The sequence below is a fragment of the Cygnus olor genome, chromosome 9 (genome assembly GCF_009769625.2).
Source record: "Cygnus olor isolate bCygOlo1 chromosome 9, bCygOlo1.pri.v2, whole genome shotgun sequence".
Lineage (NCBI taxonomy): Eukaryota > Metazoa > Chordata > Aves > Anseriformes > Anatidae > Cygnus > Cygnus olor.
Window position 1 is genome coordinate 19,586,510 of NC_049177.1, and position 24,399 is coordinate 19,610,908.

The following is a 24,399-nucleotide window of genomic DNA, read 5'->3' on the forward strand; positions in this document are numbered from 1 at the left end:
CGGACTAGAAGCCTCCTTTCATTGCTCAGTGAAAGCTGAGAGTCTCACTTAATTACTTGCATCCAAGAGAGGAGCTTTATGAAAAATTCCAAGTATCAGAAGATGGGTAATAAAATCACAGGGGCTGGCAATGCTAAGACTCCGGCTCGATGCAGAATATTCCTTTTATAATCAACCAAGAAAAGCATGTGCCCCTGGGATGCTGGTCTGCCATGGGAGTAAGAAATATAACGAGTTTTGGTGAGCTGAGGCTGAAAAAGACCTAAAATTGCTGTTCTTCGGCCGGGGCTTGGCTCAGGCAGCCGCTGGGTGAGGCAGTAACCGTGTCAGCAGAAATGCATGCAGGAATTTAACCAGGAGAGGGGCAAAGGTGACTGGCAGTTGCGCAAGGTTTTCGGCAACTGTGGTGCAGAGCAGCTGGCAAAGGCGAGCGGGAAGCGGGACAGTGCCACGGGGAGGTGGTGGTTAACAGAGCCCTGCAGGAGAAGCGCCGAGGCTCAGCCAGCCCGCCTGAGAAGCAGCCCCGTGAAGTTATGTGATATTTGAGACCGTTTCTCGTGCAGGTCCCAGCTTGCCCTCGTATCACAGCAGTGTTGTTGACCTGGGCCGGGCTCCAGGCACTGCACTAACATCGCGGCCCTGACCACAAGAAGCGCCTCAGGGCGCAGTGTCCTGCCGGGCCTCGGGGTTTCCCCTGGGCTTTCCGCACCCTCCATGGCAGCACTCTTTCTGCTGGGCCTGACGGGGTGGCCACATCCTCCTGGCCAGACTCAGCATCCCCACAGCACCCTGGGGTGCACCACCCAGCTTGACGGCTGCAGGAGGGGATATGGGGGGACAAACCACCTCCTAGATGGGCTCCCCAATGCCACAGGCAAGCACAAGGGCATCCTCGCAGGGGTTTTCACAGCGAAGCAAAGCAGCCCAAGGGGACCGCAAGGGGCTGGACCCTCCTCGTCTTCCCCCCGGCCACAGGCCACCGCCTGCATGGGCACAGCCCTCGCCTCTGGGAGGAACATCCCTTGTGCTATTGCTAAATGGTGAGATAAAGGCCTGAGCTCTTGGGTCCTTTAATGTGATTGGAAATGGAGCTAAGCTGCAACTCAAACGGAAGTCTAAATTAGGTTGCGGAAGAGAAAAGGGTATTTGACAGCAGGAGCAGGCTCTGGAAATGCAGTCATTGTTTCTGCTTAGGGGTTTTGAAATGTAAATAATTTAACACCCAGCTAAGCAGAGGAAAATCTGCTATTTTTGGTTTATTCTGAACAAAGACAGCTGTGTATTCTAAAACGTACAGTTCAGCATTAAAAAAAAAATAATGCAGAAATAATGCTCACGGGAATGTCTGTAGGTTTTTGAGACCCTGCGCCAGGGTCTGGGCTGGCTGTGCCCTGCCTTACACCGGTACCCCCACTGCCACCTGCAGCCTTACTGGGCCATCGCAATAAACCCATAAATAAATTATTTGGATGGGTGAATCTCAGGGATTCAGTACAAATTTCATCTGAAGGATAAAAGCACAGGGAGAGGCTGGAAAGGCAGCACTTAGGTCTGAGTTGAGCCCAAGCCAGGGTGTGCATTTTGAGGCCAGCTCTGGGTGAGATGGGATGTGCAGAGCCCAAGCGGGACCAATCCTGCTCTGAGCGACATTCCCAGGGCAGCAGCTGCCCCAGGGTATTGGCTGCACTAAATCCCAGGCAGCATAGAGAACCAAAACAGGACTCAAATTAGGTTCCCATCAAAAACCGAGAGCTGCTGCAGACGCGTGGGCATAGCTCTGGGAGAGGTATGCAGCCTCTTCCTTCGGAGACCTTAACTGAGTTATTGTGCTTTTGGTCATCAGTGCAATGAAGCCTGGTTTGGTTTGCTGCTCTCTCAAATACACGTTTGATTAATAACTTACTGGGAGAAAGGGTTAAATACCTCCCGGCTGTATAAAACCACCCCCAAATGGCAATGTTGATAGAGCTGGTGATCTTTTTATGAGATTTTTGGTGGGATTCACTCTTGTTTTTCTCGTTTTCTGCTGTGGATGGAAAGCAAAATAATTCTCCTTTTATGTGTACGTCTGGGGCGGCCAGGGGTTCCTGGCCATGGTGGTAAACACACCGCAGAGATGGAGGGCAAGCCCCGCCAGGGCTGAGTCTTCTCAGAGAAGCTGGTCCTGGGCACGGGGAGCACCTGGACACCTTCCTCCTAGTTCGTATGTTAATCCAGCCCCATGGGCCTCGCGGCAGCTCATTGAAATTCCAGAGGAGTCTTCCCATTGAGTTCAGCCAGCTCTGAATAACGTCGTTTTTCTCTTCTGTGTGCGCTTTTTTTTAAAAAACCTGTGCTTGCTCTGGGGGAAAATGTATCTAAAGACAGAAGTGCTGTGCTTGCAGCTGTGCTGCTGTCACCTCCCCAGCAGCAATGTGGCTCCAGAGAGGGCTTCGTGCCCACCGGGACCACGGGGTGCCCAAGCTCAGGCAGGCATCGTGGGCCCAGCCGTGCCAATGTGCATGAGGACAGTACAAGCAGAGGGGGCTTGGGAGGGGGAGCCGGAGCAAGAGGTGTGCTGGCACACCGAGGATCTGTCTTGGTCTGGGGCTCCGTTTGGGCACCCTTCTATGTCTGTTTTTCAGTTGTGTACCGAAATAGTAAGTTAGGTCTTAAGTAAATCCCAGGATCTGCAATCACGTGGTTTAGAAGAGTGATTATTCCTCACCTGTAGATGGAAATGAGATCCACATGGGCTGGCACACAGCCGTGGTGACAATGCAGCCCGTGTCCCTCACTGCTGCTCACTTCTCCATCCCAGGGCCACCATGTCCCCTCGTTGCCGGTGCTATTCAGTCAGTGTACATGGTGCTGAGCCTCAGGCCCCTGCTGCCCCCAACCAGCTCACCTTCCACGTCACCATTGTGGCTTCCTGAAGGGATCTTGGCTTTTGGTGATAGCAAGACAAGATCTGCCTGCTGTGAGCCAAGAGCGTAGGTGATGGAGCCATGGAGGTGCCAGTGCCCAGTGTCCCACAGGACTTTTGGGGAAAAGTCCTGGTTCCCCCAATCTTTCTCTGCCTCCCCCCAGTCTGCCACTCATTTCTCCCCAGCATGGGGCCGGCTCCATCCCAGTGGCAGAAGGAGCATGGAGGGGCCACAAAGCCCTACAAAACCCCTCACTGCTTCTCCCAAACCACCTTTCCCCTCTCAGCAGCTTTATCAGCCTCTCCTGCTTTGCCCTGAGAGCTGTTTAGACTAGACAAGCAAGCTTGGAGTGTTCTCTGCTTTTTTTTCCCCCTGCTCCTCGCTGAGTATCGCTCGTCTCCCATCCCTCCTCGGCGGCGGCACTGCCTCTGCTGCCTGCGAGCACAAAGGGGAGTGAGTCAGCCGCACAGGGAACACCGAGTGCTTCAAATGCGAAGCAGATGGGATCGAGGAGTCTGGTACAAATTGTCCTTTTTACTTCATTGAAACTTTCTAACCCCCCCCCCCCCCCCCCCCCCCCCCCCGCCAAGACGGCTCTCCATGTTCTTCAGGAGCAGGGCTGAAAATGAAATGGTTCCTTTGCCACCCAGGCCCTGGTCGTGCCAGCCCTAGGTGTGACTTTGCCCCGTGTTGTTAATGAAAAATGGTGAATGTTGCAAATGGTTTCCTGTGAGTGTGTACTTACGTGCTGGCATTAATTCACTGGGTGAATTTTCTCCTTTCTTAGTGCTCCACCTTTCTCTGAATGCTCGCATAGTGCATTGAGCCAGAATTGATGTTTGCAGCACATTGACTTCTGTAACGGGATGGAAATCAATACGAAATTTCACTTTCTCTTTTCAGGCTGAATCAGATGAACATTCTGAGCCAAAGTTACAGAATATGTCATAGGTCGAAGAGAAACGGTCAATCAAAATTATCCCAAACCTGTGTTTTGGTGCTTTTCATTGTAGTGAAGTGGTCAGATTTTGCTAAAGCCTGTTTCCTATAACAGTGAGTCACAACACAGAAGTTTTCATTTTCAGTTCCTTCTATTATTTAATGGATGTGCATAGGATCCCGCAGGGCCTTCAGGGATGTTGGCAACCAGATACATTTGTTCCTCTTTTCCCTACAGGATAAATTTGTTTTTCCTATTTTTGGCGCTACTCATTCATAGGGCTTGTATAACACCGCAGGCTGGAGGCTCTTCTTGTCTTATGTAAGATTTGCTCTGGGTAAAATTTTAGATTTTGCAGTAATATATATATTTTTTTTCTGGATAAATGTATTTTAACGGAAATTTCCCAAATCGCTTTTGTGCTGTGATGTTTGCAGAAACACAAATTAATGTTGGGGGAATGCACTTGTTTACACCGGCATTTAACTCATCTTATCTGAGCCAGGAGATAAACCCCACATCCTGTGATTGACATCAAGTTAGCACCCAGCTCAGGAAAGTAATAATGATAAACCAGAATCCATCACAATGAGCAGAACGAGTTAAAAGCATTAATGATGGCCAGCTCCGGCGAAGTCACAACCTGCTCGCAAGGAGAAAAAAAAACCAACTTCATTGGATAAATTATTTGTTGCAAATTATTTCTTCAGCTCTAATTAGTAATCTTCATTTTGCACAGTAGGCCTCTAATGACCTGCTTGACAACTATGATGCCTGATAGGCAGTGGGGATTTGCATGAAAATGAGCATTGTTTTCTCTCATCCCGGCCATAGAATGGCAGCGGTGAGGATGCGCTGCTTCACCCCGCCCGAGTGGAACAACCATGCACCCAAGCTCTGGGTGAAAGGATATAATTCAGCTATATTTGGGGAAATAGGAAAACAAGGAGGCACTAATTCAAAGCAGAAATAATAGCACCCAGCGCACAAACAAGCTTAATCAGACGCGGTTGCTAAGTGGAGTCATGTGAATAGCAGATGATGGAGGAAAAGCACAAGACAGAGCTCTCAATGAAAACATGGGGACCCAGCGCTAATAGGTCCTGCAGTGTTTTCTGTGATCAAATTAACTTCTGCCTCTTTATAGCAAGGGTTTTTAAATGTTGGACCTGTTTCAAGTGTGTTATTGTGTCCCGTCTGCTCATAATTGACGGGATTGGGCTCTTTCTCTGACTTGTATTTCCCAAATTCAGAGAGACTCGAGCAAAAGACAGTGACCTTGCCAGCCACTAACAGCTCAAATAAGGTTAAAAAGAGAAAGAGAAAATCAGGATAATACAGCAATGATGTCCCCCGCTGCATCTCTAAGGGTTTCTCCCTTTCCCTGGGAGTTGCAGTATTTTTTGGTGATCTCAGCAATATTACTGCCAGCCTGGTGCAGCACATCTTGTGCTTTGACAGCTCGCTGCACCCGGAAATTATTATGTGATAAAAACTGGCAACTTCTCTCATTTTGGAAGGTTTTTGGGAGCAGGGCTTTTTCCTTTCTTGCCTTCTGGACTCCTATCCACCACTCTGCTGGTGCCAAAGGAGGTGGAAGTGGTGTGACCGTGAGGTACAAGAGGCAGCACAGCACTGCTTGTGTGCTGGTGGGCGATGTCCTCCGAGGGTCTTGGTCGGCAGGTGCAAAGGGCCTTATTGCAGCAGGGAAGGGGTCGGGGGCTGTATTTTGGGAAGCAGGCACTGGGTGCACACACGTGGCCTGCGATCAGATGAGCTGCCATGGGATCTGTGTCCTTATTTTGTGGTAAACATAAACACAAGGGTTTGAATTGCTGCAACAAAGCCGTGTGCTTATGGGGTAACTGGGATCAGAATCTGACCCCAAGCAGGCAGTTTTAGCTGATCTGTATATTTTATTTTATTCAAAATAATATCATCGTCACATCAACTCATGAAGAAAAAGGCAATTTTTAGTTGCTGGTCATCCCATTCACTTGATTTTTCATTTAGTGATATGGCAAGTGATCTCCCAGCAAAAAAGATAAAAGATGTAATAAACCACTTCCAGCCGTTTCTCTGCAAATTGATCCCACTCCTTCGTCATGTATTGTTGATCTTCTAATTTAATCGCTTGTCCGGAGGGCACACACAATTCTGTAGGAAGTAAAAATGTCACACACGAGAAAAAAGGAGAAGGAGACTGGGAATGTCTGCTCTTGCAGCCGTGCTGGTGGATGCTGCAATTTCATGACTGGTTGAATTCTTTTTGGGAGGTTTTGGTTGTTTTGTTTGCTTGTTTTGTAGGGTCAGGAGTTGCTGAAATGGCCTTGTGTGCCCCCAGCTGACGGCAGCTGGGGGCTGAGGCTTGTATCTTGTTTTGTGTGGCTCAAAAAAGGAAACGGGCTATGAGTGCGGGGCACAGGCTGTGTTGGCACGCAAGGCAGCAGTCCTGCCAGGCAGAGTTGTGTCTGTTTATGCTGGTGAAGAATGTGGCCCCAAAGAGAGAAGAGGTCCTGGGCTCTGCTTCCACTCTTCCTAGGCAGCCAGGGGCAGGAATATGAGGGGAGGTTTTTTCATGAAATCTGGCTGGTAAAAACGACACGCTAAAAGTCAAACTTGTTATAGGACAGCACCCATCCTGCTAGAACTTTCTTCAGAAATGTTTCCTCATCTCAAGGCATGAAATGCTGCCCCAGCAGAACCCGTGCCCCACAGCAGTGACCAGGATGTGGCAAAAAATCTCAAAAAAGAAAAAAAAAAAAACACAAAAAAACACCACTCCTCCATGGGTTTTGAAAGCTCTTTGCTGCCCTGCTCCAGAAGGGGCTGTTAATTGTAGAGCATTTCCATAGCAGAGAGCCTGACTATTGAGTAGCAGAGGCTTTTTGAGCCTAGCCAGCTGTGCGGGGCTTTTGTAAGTTGCTTCCGACATCGCAGAAGCTCGATTTAGTTAGCATTGCTCAGAATTTTTATTGCCACTGGTGATGAATACGTCTATATGCATATTTCATTGTAGAGACCCCTACGAGCATCTAGGAACCAAAACTTCCCTTCCACACCCCAGCCACCTAAATTAGATTATATACTGATTGCATAATTACTGTATAACAAGGTTTGCTCAGCCTCTCGGTGCACAATGCCTGTTTTCATAGCATTTTAATATGAGCAACATAATAGGCACCAGCTTGAATAGCCGCATGCCAGCGAGGCATTGCATTCCCCAAACCAGCCTGGGTTTGTGAAATCTGGTCCAGCTGCTCAGCGTGCAGAGGGGTGACGAGCAAACCCCTTCCAGCACGTGGGGCTGGGAATCAAATGGCAAACGGGAAGCCTCCCCCAGTCCCCGACCTGAGGTGGGCAGCTGGACAGATTGCCCTGCCTGGGTTATTCCTTCAGGCTGCCACAAACCGCATGCATTCGTGCCTCGTCCCTCACGCGTGTGGTGCCTGCACCAGCACTCACAGATCTGGACTGATAATGTTCCCACTAATACTGCTCTGGCTGCTGCTGCTCTGAGCTTTCCTTTTTGCCCTGAGCAAACGATTTAAAATGGCTCAAATCCTGCACAAGGCTCGTTTTTTTTTCTAATAAGTTAGGCAGGGAATTTGCTCGTGTACTCAGCTCCATCTGAACGGTACGGAACTGGAACAGCCTATAAACAGCAATGTTTATGGGCTCATCTTTTAAGCTTTATTGTTTAGGCGATGGGTTTTGCTTGGATGGTTGGAGACCATCCCTCCTCGCGCAAAATGTTTTACCGGCTCCAACAATAACTGCAACCCTTTCTTCCTGCTTTGCATTTATTCCCAATTAAAATAAGCGGACCGAATGCTACCAGATGCAATGAGCACAATGTTTCTGGTCGATTTACCCATGGCTCCAACACGTCCCATCACTCAGAGGTCACCACTTGTCTTCTGGACCATTTCTTACTGCAAAAACTTGGTCTTTTCTTTCATAAACCCCTTATGCATCCTTTATAGCCTCACTGGATCATCAGCACGTCTCTGGAAGGAGCACGAGGATGGCATGTGGCTGATATTGGTGGGGGCCCTGGTTCCAGCTGGGCTTGATCAGAAACAAGGCCGGGACCTGTCTGTCTGGGGTGGCAGAGGTATCCATAAGTGTTAGGCTGTTCCAAGAGACTGGGCTGCCCATGACAAAATGAGATGATGGGCCTGAGCTTAATGTGAGGTTTTGATGGGCCGACATAGGTGAAGCACTATCCAAAAAAATGAGAACCTTTGAGAAACTTTCAGGCACTTCAGTGTCAGCAGCATACAGGCCGGGGGAGGAGGTTCTCCCGTTTATTTGCCTTTCACTTCCCTCTGTCGCCTCTCACTCAAGGCCACGGCTCTGTCTCCTCACTCTGCCACCCCACAGAGCTGCCACCTGCCCCTGGTGCCTGGAGAAGCTCCACCAGGAGCTGCTGCACCCAGCGCCCGCCGGCCTGGGGGAAAGCTGGGTCATGGTGAGCCTGTTTCTCACCCATCCTCCCCCCACAAAGCTATTTTCTGTTTGTGGTCCAACTCACAGAGAGCTGTTAAGAGGAAAGGTTTTTAAGTCTAGAGTGTACTGAGGTGGGCACTCAGGCTATTACAAGGCTAGTGCCCTCGTTAAAGTTACGACATTACTTTCTCTTAGTATGCTAAAAAGCAGCAGTGTTGGCTGCTCCAGAGCCAGGTTTTTGGCCCTCTGTTGTACCAAATTGTGCTGGGGTGTGAGGCTGCCGGGGAGCCCCACAGCTCTGGTCGGCACACTTTTAGGTCTGTCCTCCTCGCCTCGCTCCTTGGCTGCGGTGTCAGACCCGCCACCCTGTGCAAATTAATTACACAGACTTTTCAGTCACAAAATGTTCTAAAAAGAGCCTTAGTCATAAAAAAACTGCTAATTGTGGATGAAGGGAATTAATTCTTGCTCATCCTCGGGGAAAGCTATGACTGGCGTGATAAGAAGACAAATGACTTTTTGTAGAAGTTTGCCTTAGCTTCCCCATCTGGGCTGGGCTATTGCCAACGAGGAACGGAAGACCTGGCTTTGGGGGAGCACCCCGCAGCGGTGCTCCCCGGGGACACGGCGCTTTGCTGCAAGGGCAGGTGCTGTCTGCACGTGGGTTTTTGAGCACAGGGCACAAAGGGCAAGCTGTCATCGGGTCCCTTAGCTGGACATCTTGGTATTTTTCCTTTCCGTCAACCTAAATCAGCCCCGGCTCAAGAGGAAGCTGCGGTTCGCGTGCTGAAGCAGGCCGCAGAAGGCAGGGCTGGAAGCAGGAGCGCAATCTCCCCGCGCGGTGATTTCCCCGTTTCCTGTGTATTTTGGAGTCTGGTAATGAACCCAAGTATCCTCGCATGGGAAAGGCGGCCCTTGGGTTTCCTTCACATGCCAGAGGGGTGAAGCACGTGGTCATGGTGAATCTGGCAGAGAAAAACTGTTTTGATTCTTCCCTGTAAACTTCCTGCATAGCACAGCAAGGGGCTTTGCTGTTTAAAGAGAAGCTGAGCATTCAGGTCACATACTGCATTGCAGAAGTGTTGTGTCCTGCCCCGAAACAGCAGCTCCCCTTCTCCTGGAATAGCAGTCATGTAAGGCCCAGATTTCAGATATCAAGGCCAGCAAAATCCTTCAGATGACTCACTGCAGTTCAGAAAATCTGGGCAAACAAAGAGTCAGCATCATTGCAATGGTCTTCACCACCCAGCAGCACAAGCAAGGGGCTGGTACATGAAAGGGGGACTTCATTTAAACCATATTCTTCTTAGCTGAAGGCAATGCTTCATGCTATCCCAGATCAGAGAAGCAATTTCTTAGGGTGTTAGAGGCTGGGGAGAGAGTTGTTGGCATCCAGCCAGGTGATTCCTGTTGATGGCTTCCTCTTATGTCAATACACTGACTGTCTCAAAGTTTTAGTTTGTCTGGAAGATTGCAAGTTTGTCCAAAGTTTTCTCAGACTTGCAGGTTTTGTAAAGTTACATTACTTAACCAGAAAAAAAAAAAAAAAGGCTGGCATTATTCCCCTTGTGCTCAGACCCCAGCACAGAAGATGCAGTCCTTCCGTCTACAGGGCTTCAATAAGCCCCTCTGCACCTGTAGCAACGTGGAGGTGCTGTTCCTCAAACTGCTGCACGGTCATGGACTGCCCATACCTGGAAGCTCAAGTCCTTTTATCAGCGAAAAGAACATTTCTTCCATGTTATGATGTCAGGACTAAACCACTCAGCAGCTTTCTTGGGATGACCTACAGGCTCCGTATGTAGCTGCAATGTGTCCCTTTGGGACAGAGAGCAGCACGACGGTCAGCAACACATGGGGCAGGAGGGGAGATGCCAGCAATTCCCGGGCAGACGCCTGCTCCTGCCAAGCATGCCATCGTGCCTCTAATATCCCTGCAGAGCAGATATTTTTAAAGTCTTTGCTAGACCTTAGAAAAAAAAGCAGATTTTTAAGCTTTTGCTAGACAGATGTACTGAGCAGACAGCGAGTGTGTCCGTTTAGGTTGGCCTCTGCCCCTCTGGGGTGCTGGCTGTGCTCCTCACTGGGTCAGCATGATCCCAAGCAAGCAGAACATCTCAGATAGCATTGGTCATGGTGTTTACAAGTTCACGTACTTTTTATCAAAACACCTGGGTTACTTTGGGTACTGATGCATTTGGTACCTGGCCGTGCTCACCCTGTCCTTGCTCCCCGCTGCACGCACACCCCAGCCACTGCAGAGGGCAGGGAAAAACCCACAGGGAAACGAGGAGCCCTCTGCTCAGAAAATGGGCATTTTGACAGGCTTCCATCTCACATTAGAAATGTTTTGATTTCGTTTCCTCTTAAGAACACAAACAGATTTTGAAATCTCAGAAGCTGCCATGAAACAAACCCATTGTTCAACAGCCAGCTCTAATTACAGGTCACAACCAACCCTTGCATAAGCCTATTGAAGTCAGAAATTACACAGGAGAAGATTCTGGCTCTGTGTAGATTTGTATGGAAAAATGTGGTTTGTGACCATCTTTTTAAGCAAAATTGAATCTTAGATTTAAGATTTTCCTGTGTTCTCTGTCCCTCCCTACTACTGGCAAATACCTGCAAAAAATGTCATACCTTAACCCTGGGCTGGGCATCTCCTTCCTCCACGTCCCTGCCCCTAAAGCCACAGGCTGAGGCTTTCAAAGATATTTCAGAGACTTTAATGCCAGCATTAAAAAAAAAAAAAAAAAAAGAGAGAGAGAAAAGAAAAAGAAAAAAGAAAAGGGAAAAGTGATGCCTCAGATTTCCATCAATAGCTCTGAAAATATCAGCCTCAACAGCTTTGAAAATACCAACCTCGACAGCTTTGGAAATATCAACCAGCACTCAGAAGTGCTGACAAACCGGGCAGATTTAGGGAAGTGCCAGACAAATGACGCAGCGCTTGGGCAGGGGGCTCGGCTGCGGCGGGGGACTGCAAGGACTGGGAGAGGGAAACGCCGGGGGGAAGCAAGATGGTGCTCGGGCAGTGGTGGCCGCTGGGGGAGAAAATCCTAATTTCTGATGAAAATCCTGAAAACCCTGATACAAAATGTGTTGTTGGCACTGCCAACGATTTAGAAATACAGGACTTTTTTTTTTTTCAAAATAATCAGTGCTGCTCTTGACCTGGATTCAGGCGGTTAGGTTTTTCATCCTCTCTAATCATGATTTTATTTTCTCGTCTCCGTCACTACATAGATTTTTCTGCAATGACTAATTTCAAAGACTGTAAGCTCGCTGCTGAAAAACAGTGCCAGAAATATATGGTTATCAAGAATAATAGGTGCCAAAGGCACAAATCTTACAGCTGTGTGAAGGGAAAAAACGACAGTCATCTGAATATAAAATTGTTTGCATCCCCTCGTTGTCTGAGTGCTTCTGCAAAAGAAAAACAATTCTTTTTCTTTAAGTGTCTAAGGAATAGCATCATAAAACAAAAAACTTCCAAGTTACTGCTAAATTTCCTTTGTGGTGTTTGTAGCAATCCCTCAAAAGGGTTAGCTCTGAGTATTTCTTAATTTTGCAAGGATAACACAGGAAATGATTGCAACTGTGTTGAGTAAGTACATAGCTTGTTTTTTCAATGAATTCATCTCAGGCAAGTCTGAACTCTTTGTGTGTTTGATTTCCATTTTTGCTTCTTCATTTCGGTGCACTGAGATGGATATTTCTAGTAGGTGCAAATGAAGCATTGAATTTTTCTTCAGAATTGATATTTTGAATAATTTCAACAAGCTCTGAGGTTGGCTTAATGAGGGTCATCTTTTGGGAAGGAAATTTGCCCAGTTCATTTTCCAATATGATATTTTAAGTATAAAATCTTCATAACATGTGGAAGTTCAAAAATGTTTATTTGTGGCATTCCAGTGCTTGTCTACTGCACAGCTCAGGAAGGAAAAATGTTATGTGATTGTATTGGACCGATCATGGTTCATCTCACATATCTGAAATAGTCTGAAAAATCATTGCAGACCTTTTTTATTGCAATAAAAAAATGGCATTCTTCTCTTACAGAAAATAAATAAAGCTATCATGTTTTGCCCACAGAAAACCTTCAAGCAGGGAAAGAAGAGCTCACATTCCTCTGATAGTTTCTCTGTGTCATTAATTGCTACGATAATCCCATTGCCAAATCCTTTGGTATCTGAAAGCCCTTGCAATTGTCATCTTTAAAGTCATAAAGTGGGGGCCCGCCTTGCCTGAAACCCTCGCTCCGCGCCCTGCTGGCTCATGGGCTTCGCTTCTGCATGTTTGTGGGGATTTGGGGAGTTTCCAGTCCGGCGAGCGCTCACAGAACTGCCGGCTCCGCTTGCTCATCTTAGGGCAGATGCTCCCAAAACACAGAGGGAGCTGGGCACATGTGTTTCCAATTAAAGTAAGAAAAAGAAAAAAAAAGGAAAGAAAAAAAGAGAAAAATAATATTTTTTTTGAGGTTTCCAGATTTAGGCCTAAGTGTTTAGAAAATGGTTTCAGCTTTTAAGAATGTATTTCCTGGCTTTGAAGCTAAGAGGAGCCCCTTGACTTTATGGGACTTTGGATGGGATCCCTGAGCATTCCTGGAGCTCCAGCGCCCGAGCGGGTCAGAGAGGAGGCTGCGACCAGCCCTGGCCGGGAGGTGTATTTGTGTTCAGTGGTGTGAGGGCTAAAAACCTCAAAATGTCCTCAAAATCATGGGGTAGGGAAATAGGACAGAGGATGGGGCCTATCTCCTGGACACCAATATTGGATCACTCCCCAAATTGGCCTCCTCCATGCTTTGTCCAAACCCATTAAAAATGACATCAAAAAACACCAGTCCAGTCAGTCCAAATGGAGCAGCTTGTAGTGCTGATGTTTTAAATATATAGCCTGTCCTTTTTGTCCTCTTTGGGTTTTTGTTTGTTTTTTTTGCCTCTTACATGAGCGGTGAGAACCTGTGCGGTGTTTTATTTTCTTTCATTTCAGCATTTGATCTACCTCCACTGAAAGCTGCAGTTATTCCATAAAACCAGTAACTGAAGCAAATAATAGCAACCTTACCTCATAAAGCTGCTGAAACTGTTGAAATACATTAAAATATTAGAGCAATCATTATTAATATAAATTACAAGAAAACAGAACATTAGCTGAGCCTGTTTTAAAAACAGGAAATCTTTTCCAAGTTGGTTTTAATTTCATATAAATAACAGAAATAATTTTCCCAGGAACATGAAGGATAGCTTTATAACATCAGCCTATCAGAAATAACGCCCTGTCGGCTCTGTTCTCTACCACTAAAGCGCTGCTTTCTCTTCTTCAGATATAGGGGAAGTGCTGATAATGAACATTTCATAAAAGCACAGAGACCTTTATCAAAGGGAGAGACGCATAATGCATTTTCAGAGTTATTATGGTACTTGCCTTTACACAATTATTATTTGATGTTTACGTTTGCTTGAGAGGAACATCTGAAAAAGATCTGCTAAGTCAAATCCAATACTTTTAAAAGACACTTAATGAATTTTTCTTGCTGTGTTTATGTTGAGAGGTTATTTATTTGTAGATCATCTGTCATTTTTTTTTGTGCAAAGTGTTTTGTTTTTTTGTTTTTTTAAATTCTATTAGTAAAATTACTTGCGCAATGGTTTTATGTCTTCCCATGGAGGCAATCCTGCCAGAGCTTCATGCGTGTTGATTTAGTGCTTATGAAATAGGCTTATCTGGCCTCCTTGCAGACTAGCTTTTTCTTAATCAGTGGAGACACAGATACAGCCCTCGCTGCTCATGCCCAACACATCCATGCACCCCAGCACCCCGTGGCGCTGCCGGTGCACAGAGGGGCTGGGAGATACCCCGTTGGAACCAGGTACTGGGCCTCCCCATCCACGACCTCCACTGAGGTTCCCAAAATGCCCCTCCTCTGAACATTGGGGAGCCAGGTGCTGCTTCTTCTGAGTGATATTAAAGTTCAGCCTGTGTAGAAACCAAATCTTATCTTTTTTTTCCCTAGTAATGAAATTTTCAGTTCCTTAATTTCCTGAGGAATTCCTGAAAATTTTCATGAGAAATCACATGTGGGGAGAAGGGAATCACTTTGGATAGATTCAAACAATACAATACTTTTTCAACTTCAACAATTTCCTACTTCAACTCCTCCATGCCACAGTATGTGAGCCAGGAGATGGCTGCAGCACCCACACCGTGGTGGTGGCTGAGCTTTCCCCATGCATGAGGATGGCACTGCTTGGATGGAAAAGGGCCATATCCTGCTCTTCCTTGGGGTACGGCTCCCCCATCCTGCCCAAACCTCTGTCCATCACCGCGGGGCGGCTGCCAGGAAAGCTGCAGTGATCGGCAACCACTTTTTACCTGGTGATTCAGCTCCAGCTCCCTGACAGTTTAATTTAATTGACAGAACATTAAGCCGTGTCACATCAGTATTAAAAATAAATGGGACAGACCAGACATCTGATTATCAGAAAGGGGGAAAGGGTTCTTTTGGATTTTCCTCCCAGTGTCTCTCTGATGGCTGCAGAGGCTATCAGAGCCCAAGCAGCAGGCAGCACCTAGAACATCGCTTTAAACTGAGGGGTTCATCATGGCCGCGCTCCTCCTGTGCCCAGCCCTGCCTAGCTGGCACCTCCCTGCCCTCGTTAGCGGCCAGGCAGTAACGAGTTGGCTGTCAGGAGAGCTGCCAGATCAGGCCCCGATTTTTGCAGGTTGCATTAAGCTGCCAAACTCGTCAGACATTTTGGCTAGAAAGAGCAGAAATGAGTAATGGAGGTGTGTGATTCTAGCCATAAAATTCATCCGATCCCACAAGGATGCATAGCAGCTCCAGGAACCCCAAGCAGGTATTTTAAGGCATTAGCAGGTACCAGGGCTGATGAGGGTGTTTCCAGCAGTAATAAACCTGTGTGGCTCCATCCCAGATACCTCCAGAGCGGCAGTTTGTTTCATTTGGGGGCAGTGTACAAATTCCCTCCGTTTATCTGTGCTCCAGATGGTGGGGTCTGCACAGACACTAGTTCATGGTAGTTGTTCAGTCTTCATTTTATCACTTGCGTGACTGGCGTGAGGTCTCACTGCTGTCATGTTTTCCCTGGATTTTCCCTGAATTTTACCATTTACCTGAATTTTGACAGCAGCAGGTAGAGCAGGCAGTAGTTCTGCACTTCCCATCTCTGCCATATCGGGGTGGCTGCAGGCTGGGACTGGTGCTGCAGGGAACGGGCTTCTCCCATGCTCCACCACGTAAAACCAGGGCTTATTGTCCTGCAGACAGACAGACGGCTGTCCCCAGGCACCCGTGGTACCTGCACAGACACTCAGAGGAATACTGTATGGCTAGACTGGGTGCTTGCTGGACGGGCACCCAACTCTGCCCCACATTTTGTGGAGCCAACGCAAAGCAGTGAGAAACTAATGGCTCTTAGTGCTCCTCATTTATTTTTTCTAGTCACTTGAAATATCTTCTTTCAAGGATTTTGTTTTCCTCTTGGCTTTATTGTAATTGCCTTTGATTGTTTCAAACTGGGGGGAAAAAAAAAAAGGAAATTCATTTTTAACACTCAGAAATGAAAAATGTTTCTTTCTTTCCAATATTTCTCATGGATGTTTTCATTCAAATCCACTCGCTGAACACAACCTGAATCAACCGACCCGGGAAGTTTTCACAAAGCAGAGGAGAGACCAGGAGCTGTAGGTGGAGCTGCCCCACAGCTGGTACTGGCTCCATGCCCCATCCCGGGGGCTACGGGGATGCTCCCCACTGCCAGCATCAGCACCAAGCATGGGAAACCCCATCCTGCATTATCTCGGGATGCTGTGTTCTGAAAAAATTAGGAAATGGCCCCAAATAATTAGCATCTGCTGAGCATCGTTCACCTCCCGTGTTTTCAGTGTGGTGACAGCACGGCCATCCCTGAACCTTCCCTGGGGTGCCGCCGCTGCCCCGTGGTCCCGCAGAAACCTGTGCCCCGGGGAGACAGAGCAGGGAGTGGTGGTGATGCCACCACAGAAATCGGGTCAGCTTCTGCTGGTAGAAGCCAGCATTCCTTTGCTGAAGTCTACGGAGATAAAAGAGCTCAAGAAAGACCAAAATTAGGTTAATCGGATGCACTGCTCCCTTTGTGCAGCAATGTAACCCTCTTTCTCCTTCCTGCTACTCCTCAGGGCAGTCAAGTAGGTCAGAAGCATCTCCTGTCAGGCAGCTGGAGCCATCAAGGTAGCTCTGAAAGAGTCTCCAAAGCGGCAGGAAAGTGACCCCTGTGTGTTTCACGTGCCTCGAACCAGAGACACCAAAACACCCGCTTGACTCCCACTGAAAAAGAAGCATAACTGAAACAAACTGGGAATAAGATTCCCAAGCAATCCAGCTTCCTATTTCCATTGCCCAGGAGCGGAGCCAGGAGGTGATCCTGGAGCGTGGAGGAGGCAGAGCGGCGTGGGAAGTGCTAACATGGGTGAGAAGTGGCCCTGAGTCACTGACACATTGTTTGAGCTGTAACAATTTTGTGAACCGGACTGAGAGCTTTCTGCCTGAATCAGAAAATAAATGAGGATCCTGGAGCACCACAGTTTCGTACCAGTGGCCAAGGAGACAAAATCGTGAGACTCTGAAATTCAGAGCTGCTCTTGCATTTGGTAACTCCCCTTCGTGGTGAGGAATTGATGCCTGTGCCAAGGCAGCCACAAATTATAAACAATCCCAGAGTGGCAATTTTTTTTCCTCCCATCCCTTTTCGATCTCTCTTACATGGGTCTCAAGTTTGCCCTGTCTGTTGTCTGCATGGAAGCTGCAGTGACACCGTGCCACCTGCGGCGGGTGTCCCATGTGCTGCCACCAGCTCCCCGGGGCTGCCACGGGGCCGGGACATGATGGGTTGGGCAGCGAGGGCTCCGAGCTGCTTGTCACATTTAGACATCACTGCAGCCCCAAATCCTACGTGAGACAGCGATAGTGGCGCTCAGAACTTGGTCCAACGGCGGTAAAAAGGAATAATACTAATTTCTGCAATTATTTGCCACTCACAGGCAAATTAGTCATCCCCTTGCCATACCTGAGAAAGTAGATGCCACAAAATACCTTCAGTGCCATCTAGCTACTAAGTTACATGAAGAGACATGTTTGCAAGGAGCCTTGGTTGCCACAAGGCCCCTCAGTGGCACACGTCCTATGGCACCAGCTGATGCCCTGCCCTCGGGGGTCTGATCAGGACGATGACGAAAGCCACAAAGATAATTTGCAGCTGGAGGCTCTGCTTTAAGTGGATGTTTATCTGAAGTGCTGCAAAGTGAGTTCCTCAGAAGGAAGGCTAAATAAATTTAAAAAAAAAATACAAAAATAAAAAATGCACCCACCCCAAACCCACAGGAGTTGTCCTTCGGCTCCTGAAGGCACTTCGGTACTGCGTGCCTCTCCGAGTGTTGCCAGGAAGGAACAGTATGCACATTCTGCCCCGGGGGAAGTTATGCTGAACCACCTTGGTGTGTGAGGAAGACGGCGGTGGCCGAGCACCCATGGGAAAGGTGCTGGAGTGGAGGCAGGAGGGTACGGATCTGGCCTCACACGTGGCAAGGTGAGGCTGGCAGGGGCATAGGAAGGAGTTGGTGTTTTGCTTCCTCCTCCCTCGGCCCAGGCCATGGAGTGCTGCTGCCAGTCTGGTGTGTCCTGGACCATGCAAAAAGCAATGAAAAGCAAAGCAGAATTAATTTCAAAAAGAGGTTGTTTTTATGACATGCTGTGTTTTGCTGAGATTGTTCTGCTCACAGTGTAATTTGTCCAGATAAAACCCGACTAGAAATGACCTTATGGTCTGGGTATGACGGCGTTGGAGGATGCACACACACCCATGCTCACACCATGTCCAACAGTGGCGCTGGGCCAAGGCTCAGCTCAGCACATGGGGTGGGTGAGCACCCCCCCACACCCCACGGGCCTGATCCTGCTCTGGGTGCACACCTGTAAGGAGAAAAATGATTCCCTCTGAAGGCAGCAGGGCCAGCGGAGAGGATCTCCTGGCCGTCACAGTGGGGAGCCCCTCCTGGCAAGACCAGACTATCCCCACAGCAAAGCGGTGGCAATTTCGGGGAGCTGGGCCTAGCTTGGACCAGCCCACAGCCTGTCAGCAGTGTCAAAGTCATTGGAAAAGGCTTAGGAGTGTATTAATAATTGGAATCGGTGCTGAAGCGCGCTAGGCCTGGTCCTGGGCCTTGCTGGCATCCTCCCATCAGGGAAAGTGGATTGTAAAGGGAGCATCCGTGTGGCACCCACAAGGCACTTTGTACTCAGAGCTTTTACCATGAAAGGTATTTCTACCATGGTGAGGCCTGACAGCTCCAGCAGCAGAGGGCCACAGCCCTCAGGTGTCCCTCTGAGCTGGAATTACCACACAGACACTTACATAAAAACCAGCCTGGCGCTCAGGCCTGCCACCACACCTCCATCCCAGCTGATTTACACCAGCTGAGAAGAGACCCGACCTCCAGGGTCAGATGTGGCCTGTGGCTGTACATGGGCAGCTGAGGTGATTTAAAAGCTGTCGATGTCAGTCACAGCTGTCTCAGCGAACACCAGATTTACCTTACAATCTGCTCCAGGAGCACAAACGGCTCCTAGCCAGGAGAAATCAAGCCAAAACCCTTTTCCACAGCCCAATGCTCAGGTTGTGAAGCATGGGAAGAGCAGCAGCTGAAGCTGATTGCAGCTCTACGTGGATAATTTCTACCAGTATTAGGTTATTGTGTTGGAATGGTGATGCATAATGTATGGCCGGGCATCTCTGCAATAAACATTTTACGTTTAATTTAGAAATCTCTGAGACATTAGAAAAGTCCTCTCGTTATGTGGTGCAGACCTGTGGGGAGTCAGCAATAGCAGAGTCTTAAAAAGAAGTTAATGATGGGGGGAATGGGAGCGGTGCAAAATACCTGTACTGGGAAGGGGAGCAGGAGCTCGGCACCCAGCGAGGCTGGAAAATAAGAGCACCAGAGAAAAGAAAAGCACTGGGATTTCAGGTAGCATTGCACTATGGTAGATCTGGAGACCCAAGTGCTGTTTCCAGCTCTGTCCCCTGGCCCCCTTCCTCCCCCAGGTCTGCTCCCAGCTGCACGGAGGGGCTGCAGCCGCCAACCCCTGCACAGAGGCGCTGCCTGCCCGAGTGCTGCACAGAGCACAAATGAGGCAATTTTGGGATCAGTGTGAGGAACTGGGGATCTTTCTCATTATCTAACCATCAGCGGATTTAGTGTTTGTTGTTCGCAGTTTTTTGTCCAGCAGCCTGTGCAGCTTTCCATATAAAGACAAAAACGTCGATCAATATTTAGCACAAACACAGCGTGCTATTAATTCCTCCCTGAGAGGGGGTTTTACCCAAGCTGAATTGCAGAAAAAACCTGCAGAAATGATAGCGATGTCAGACTTCTTCCAATATTACTGGGACACAAAGTGGCCATGCATACTTCCCACCTCGCATCAGCTGCTAGCAGCACAGAACACCCCTCCCGAGACCCACACTTGGCTTTGGGTGGAAAAAGGATAAAGGCAGGGAAGAAAAGCATGGTAAGGGCTCAGGTGTAGCAGATCGGCACATTTACTCTACCAAGCATGGGGCTCATCTCCCTAATGCTGGCCATCCCCAGGGCCATGGGGTGCAGGAGGTGTTGATCAGTCTGGCCTGTGCTTGGTGATAATTAGCAAAAAATTAGCAAATAATTAGCCAGGGCTCCACTGTACAAAGAAGGCAGGGCAGCAGGACTAACCCCTTCCTCCCGGAAGATGCTGCTGAGGGAGGCACAGGAGAAGATCTAGCTGGGGAGGACAGGGAAACCCGGCACAGCCCAGGCAAGGACTGAGGAACGATAACTGCCAGTTCTGGTGTACAACGCCTGTGGGGATCTTCTGCACTTTGCTGCTAGGGTCTCGTGGTAAACGCCTCCCCTAGCAGATGGGGACAGTGATGTGTTTGAGCTGAATGGCCAAAGCAGGCAGAGCACGGTGTGGAGAAGGCAGGTTTGTAGCCTGGGCTGAGAGTTTTGCTATTATTAATTACATTTGTGATCAATACCATCCGTGAGTCAGCAGGAACCTGCTTGGCAGAGGCAGGAAAGGCAGCGCCATGTAAGTGCTGAAGCCAAGAGGGTCCCTCCCCACCTTGGTGGGGGGTCCCCACGTCCCACCCACCCCACAAGAGCACTACACCAGAGCCTTGTGGCACATGTGCTTGGTGCCATGGTAAAGGCAGCAGTGCTGGAGTATGCCTGGCCTTGGGGCGTGGTGTGGGGCTGCAGGGGTCCCTGGTCTTGGGGGGCCACCAGGGATGAGAAGGACTGTGTGGATATGCAGCATGTGAACCACCCTCAACCTTTGCTGTGCTTAAAGACATTTTGGTGGTCCCTGTCTCTAATTTGGGTGATTCGGATGCTGGGCACCCTTATACAACCCTCCTGAGTCGGGGGTGGGGGCACGGTGGATAGAGGGCTGATTGCAAGGGATGGAGAAGGAAGGAGAGGCACCAGTGTGCGCTTGATGCCTTCTGCACCACCTCCTGCCCCTGCTTTATTTATTCCATAAGTATAAAACCACATGGAAGATGCTTGAGGTTATCTGGATGTTGACATAAGTTAACCTCTCCTAAACAAATGATTCCATTTCTGATTCACTTCTAAGAAACTTGGGCTCCTACGACCAAGCTTCCTTTACAGCCATTGGTGCGTTTTGAATTATAAACCGAGAGGGCACCATTTTCAGTGAAAGATGCCAACTGAGTTTTGTCCAGGGATTTGATTTAGCAGCAGGAAGAGCATACTGAAATATTTCAGTCCATAACAATTAATGACCATATTCTGGGGTTTATGGCTGTGTTGTGGATCCCACTGTGGGTCCCTGTTGCTTTTCTGCAGTGCTAACAAACACAGAGGTTGCATGTCTTTACACCCAGTAATTGCCTCCCCGGCCACGCTAACTTTACAGAGATGCGCTGTTTTTCAAGACCCACGTAAGGCCTTGACCTGTAAAATTCAATTTCAAATGGTAAAAATCCCCTGGCCACTGTAGACGCTGGTGACAAACTAATGTGCTATGTTCCATAACCATCTGTTTTGAGTACTGGCTTGACCTGTAAGTGTTCGGGATACAGCCTGACTAAAACGGGTTTTATTATTTTCCATTAGTGCCTGCCGCAACAAAATCAACTGGCAGTCCACAGGGGAAATAAAAGTATTTTCCTCCTCCAGATAGCATCTGCTGCAAATGTAAACGGACCCTTTCCCAGCCCTCTCCTTCCTTCGGCTCCTTCCCAGTTGCCCGGCTGACGTGATTGAGTTTCCCCAGGTTTCAGCTTGGCTGGTGAGCCCCGGGGTGCTGGACTGTTGGGGGACCCTCACTTGGCCATGCTGGGCCACCAGCAGACATGGGGCACCCTTGGAGACACCAGGCAGTCACAGCAGGTCCCTGCCTGGTCGTGCCTCCCTCCCCAGGAGCACCCGGCTGGTTGCGTTCCCCGGGTTGCATCCCAGTGGTACCCACCCATGCTTGTTTGCTCTCCTCTCGTTTCCAAAATCTCCTTTTTTTTTTTTTTTTTTTTTCCCTTAAGACTGATTATTCAGTTTAAAAAAAAAAAATCCTCCAGCATTAAAATCTTTCTCACGTTGTTTCGTCTCGGTAAAACAATGACATTTTCCCCTCTTTGATGCTCAGATCTAGCTCCGCAGGAAATTTTACTACCATGACTCTTTCATCTCTCTCCTGGTTTGAAGATAAATGATCCTTGGACTCTTCTGGACCTGCATAAATCACAAAAGCAATCTACTAAGAGAGCCGCCTGTGGCACCGACTTCGGCTGGAATTGAAAAGGACAGTCAAAAATATCCACGGTTGCTTACAAAAGGGGTAACCCAAACCATCCTCTGGGCAAGAGGGGAGGAGGCCGGTGGTGGGACTGCAGCTCCATGGGGTGGGAAGGACCCCAGGAGAGAGCACACCGATCACAGCACCTCCTGTGTCTGGGCACAGGGCTCCATCCCTAAGACAGAGGGGTCTGGGTGCATCCTCCCGGGGTACTGAATTTGCCCCTGGGTGTCAGATGGGTGTGACACCATCCCTGCCCTAACCGTGGGGCTTGCCCGTTAACCCATCTCTGGACAATGGGCTGAGGTCAGTGAGGTGTCACCTTTGAAGTCTGGGCTTTGGAGGGGCAGCTCACCATGTATTTAATTGATCTGAGCCTTTGATGAGGTTTTATCTGCAGGATGGAGAAGCCTCAATGCTCTGTCAGTCTCAGCACTGTATTTCTATTCTCAGAAATGTCCTGTGAGGGTCCAACCTGATGGTGATGACACCCAAAGCACCAGCGACAAGGCACAAGGTGAACCCCCCCCCCATGCTCTGCTCTCACTTGAGAGATGACTACATGGTGGCACCGGCAGCCAGCTCCTGCACTGCCAGAGCAAACGTGCCTGGATTCAGGTAAACCAGCAGCAAAACCCCTGCTGCAGGAAGGTTTGTGCACCAGTCTACCACTGGCTGCCATCCCTTGGTCCCCGTCCCAGGGAGCTCGCAGGCTGCAGCTGCAGCCAGCGCCGCTCCAGGAGCTGCTGATGCAGCAAGCTTTGGCGTGCAACCTCCGCTGGGTGCCTTGTGCTTTCCCGTGGGTGGGACTGTGGGCTGCTGAGCTATTTTTGTGTCTCCCCTCGCTTTCACCTGATTGTAACCGGATACCGCAAGCCCCAGCAGCCCCGAGCGGAGCACGCTGCATTGCTCATGTAACACACCATATGCTTTCGGGCAAGGAGACAGGATTTCACGCCGCCAGGCCAGCTTTTTTTTTTTTTTTTAAATTCTTCTTCAGAAAATTTTTAAAGCTGTACTTGCAAATTCGTTGTGTTGCTCAGAGCTCCTTGTAATTCGGGGACATCTGCAGAGATCATTCACAGTGTTGCTCCTCATTAACTGAGGTGTTATCTTGAATCTGGATTTAACGCAGCTCCCTGAGATGCTCAGCTCCTTCCAGTCTGATGTGGTGCTTCATGTCCCATTTCCAGTCATACGATGCTGATCCATGGTGAAATCATTTCAGCTATGAAAACGGGTTTTTACCTCAAAATATCCCCACCAAATACAGTGACTGCTCTACGGATGAGTCAGCAAGCACCCGAGGTGTGCAGCAAGCAGCACTGTGACTGCTGGGTCACAGGGACGCCAGGCATAAAGCACAAGTTGTGCCCTCCTTTCCTCCCTCATCTCGTTTGGTGCTGCAGAGAGGGCAACCCTCACCTTCCATCTGCTTTATTTAACATTGGCCACCTTCATTTGAGAGGTATAGACACCTCTAGACAGCATGTGTCATGAGAGATGGTTGGCAGGGCCTCCAAAGGGCCCTGCCTCAGCGGGGTTGGACCCAATGACATCCAGAGGCCACTGCCAGCCTAGGCCACTCTGGGGTTCTGGATTTCCTGAAGCAGAAATCTGGAATAATTCTCCTTAATTCTCCTTTCTTCCACCACAGAGCCACACCCAGAGGCAGCATCTCGCTCTGTAATGCTGAGCTCTTCTCCTGGGATAATTAAATCAATAATTCAAAGCCCTTCAGGCCAGCTTAGGGATTCCCATGCTGGGTAACTTTACTGCAGCTGGTGGATCAGGCCTGGTTTTCGTGGCTGCTTTATTTTTCCCATTTTCTTTTCTGACTTGGAAAAACAGCAGCAGAAGTGTTGCTGTGGCGTCTTCCTCATGAGTAATCACTGATCTCATTTTGGTTTCTGCCACCCTTTTGTTTGGGCACGGCCAAACGATTGCCTCTCACCACAGGACTTTGTGGGAGACACAAAATGGAGGCAGCCTGAAGCACAGCCCGGTGAGTGGGGAGACGATGGTCAGGACAGGAGCGGAAGAAGCCTGGAAAGTGACAGACAGACGGACAGGCTTGACGTGAGGAGGAGATGACAGCCGGGAGTTGCAGGTGTGGAAGAGAAAAGGCAAGGAAGGTAGCATGCTTTGCTCCATCAGAGACTGACTTCTGCACAGTCTTTGCGTCCCTGTTGATGCTGGGTCACTGGGATCGTGGCGGAAATTTTCTCTTTTCATCAGGCGATTTT

At 48.8% G+C, this 24,399-nt stretch overlaps 2 long non-coding RNA genes across 2 annotated transcripts in view; both read left to right on the top strand.

Moving 5' to 3' along the window:
- The window catches only part of LOC121074991, a 119,047-nt gene extending 99,877 nt beyond the window's left edge, over nucleotides 1-19,170 (top strand). Inside the window, exon 3 of the long non-coding RNA XR_005822672.1 lies at nucleotides 16,704-19,170. This is a non-coding gene — a long non-coding RNA (uncharacterized LOC121074991). The remainder of the gene's footprint in view (nucleotides 1-16,703) is intronic.
- Nucleotides 19,171-20,027: 857 nt separating this feature from the next.
- LOC121074993 lies at nucleotides 20,028-24,373 on the top strand. Its single transcript, XR_005822675.1, has 3 exons — nucleotides 20,028-20,317; nucleotides 22,004-22,771; nucleotides 24,113-24,373. It is a non-coding gene; the product is annotated as an uncharacterized LOC121074993 (long non-coding RNA).
- Nucleotides 24,374-24,399: the final 26 nt, after the last annotated feature.